This window comes from Chenopodium album, chromosome 8 (assembly GCF_948465745.1).
Source record: "Chenopodium album chromosome 8, dcCheAlbu1.1, whole genome shotgun sequence".
In the NCBI taxonomy this organism is placed as follows: domain Eukaryota; kingdom Viridiplantae; phylum Streptophyta; class Magnoliopsida; order Caryophyllales; family Amaranthaceae; genus Chenopodium; species Chenopodium album.
This window is the reverse complement of record NC_137841.1, coordinates 51,933,603-51,935,603: the sequence shown is the minus strand read 5'-3', so window position 1 is coordinate 51,935,603 and position 2,001 is coordinate 51,933,603. Positions and strand designations below refer to the sequence as shown.

General features: G+C 41.5%; 1 pseudogene; it reads right to left on the bottom strand.

The window, feature by feature from the left end:
* Positions 1-1,232: 1,232 nt before the first annotated feature.
* Positions 1,233-1,331, bottom strand: LOC145557132 (small nucleolar RNA R71; annotated as a pseudogene).
* Between the last annotated feature and the right edge of the window lie 670 nt (positions 1,332-2,001).

The window sequence follows — 2,001 nt, the reverse complement described above, 5'->3', positions numbered from 1 at the left end:
GGGAAAGGGGGAAGCATGTTTGATTAATGAAATTGCTAGTTGATGCTCTTTGATTGATTGATTTGTTGCAATTAAATTGGTTGACATAGTTTTGCATGTGATTGATTAGACTAGGAGTGATCAACCTATAAGATTAATCTAGATTGCATTGCAACTCTTAATGACATGAACAATTGAATTGAAAGTTGCTCTAATTGATTGGGTTTGCTTGTGATTCTTCTTGATTTGCTTTTCATAGTGACACCTAGATTGGCCTATAGGAGATAGCCTTTGAACTCTCTTGATTGCTACTATTGTTTGTCCATTGCAATACTTGAATTAATTGATTGAGCTCTAAACTAGCATTATCATTGAACTTGCATGTGGAACCCATATCCCTAGTGTCTAGACCTTTGTTTTACTTGATTAGACTTGTTTTAGCTTACCATAGTGCCAACCATAATCTCAACTCCATCTTCGAGGTAGCTTGACTTAGACTCTAGTTTTCATCATTGCATTCCCTAGGGATCGACCCTTAACTTGCCCTATATTCATATAAGGTTGGTTAGGTGTTTACAAATTTTGTTTGACTTGGGGGAAGGGTAGATAACGACATAAATTTTCCTCTAGTCAAAATGGCGCCGTTGCCGGGGACTGCTATTGGTTTTGTTTCTTTAGGCTACACTTGTAGCCGTGCTACTAATATTTTCTTTGAAGTTTTGCATGCATAGAGCTCGTGATCGATCCATTGTGCCTTTTGACCCGGAAATTGAAAGGACTCTCTCAAGGAGAAGAATAGCTAATCGATTCTCCTTGGGGTATAGTTCTTCAAGTGAAGAAGAGATTGAAGAAGAGCAAGGCATGGGAGAAAATCCGAGAGTGGCCTTGAAGGAGCTAGGAATACCCGGTTCTTATAGGTTTGAGAGCGGCATAGCTCCGCCTACAACACCGGCAAATGATTTCGAGAGTCGGCCGGCCATGATCACCTTAATTGAGAGGAGGCAATATAGTGGGGCTAAGAATGAGAGCCCGTTGAACCATCTTAAAGAATTTGAAAAATATTGCAACGCCATCAAAGTTAACGGAGTTTCTCAAGATTTCATACGCCTCAAGTTGTTCCCCTTCTCTCTCATAGGAAGATCCTTAGAGTGGCTAGATAAAGAAGTGAAGCCCAACTCCTTGAGAACATGGGATGATGTTACAAAAGCCTTCTTGTCCCGCTTCTACCCTTAAAAGAAGACGGCGGAGGCAAGAGCCTTGATTTAAGGGTTCAAGCAAAGGCCAAATGAAAGCCTTTACGAAGCATGGGAGAGATACAAAGAGTGTCAAAGGGAGTGCCCTCACCACGGAATCCCAACATACCAAGTGGTCCAAATCTTCTATGGCGGTTTAAGTCCCCAAGGCAAGTCATACCTTGATGGGGGGGCCGGGGGTCCTATCATGAACAAGACCGAAGAAGAAGTGGTGGACATCATTGAGGACGTGGTGACGTACTATAGAGATTGGCAAGATGGGGAGAGAGACTCTTCAAGCAAGCAATCTTCATTGTACTCGGTAGACCATCTAAATACGATCAACAACCTTTCCTTCCAAATGACAAACTTGGGAAAGGAGATGACCGCAATCAAAGCCAAGTTGGAGAGCACTTCTAATTCATCCCAAGCTTAGAATCTTCCCTCCCAATTTAAGGGGAGAGGTACTCCTTCTAACTCTCAACCCCCTCCCTCTTCACATAATATGCCTATGGGTTGTTTGTTTTGTGATGCATGTGGATCGTATGATCATGACTCTAGTAATTGTCCTAATGAATGTGTTGATGAGTTTGATAACAATGAGACTGAGCATGTGAATTATGTGTCAAATAATAATGCTCAAAGGTTTGATAATCAAAGAGGTCAATGGAATAGGAATTACCAAAACCAAGGCAATTTTGACAACTATAATCAAGGTGGTGGTTATAGAAACCAAGGGAACCAAGGTTCTCGTGGTAGCTATAATAACCAAGGTTATAGTGGCCAAAAT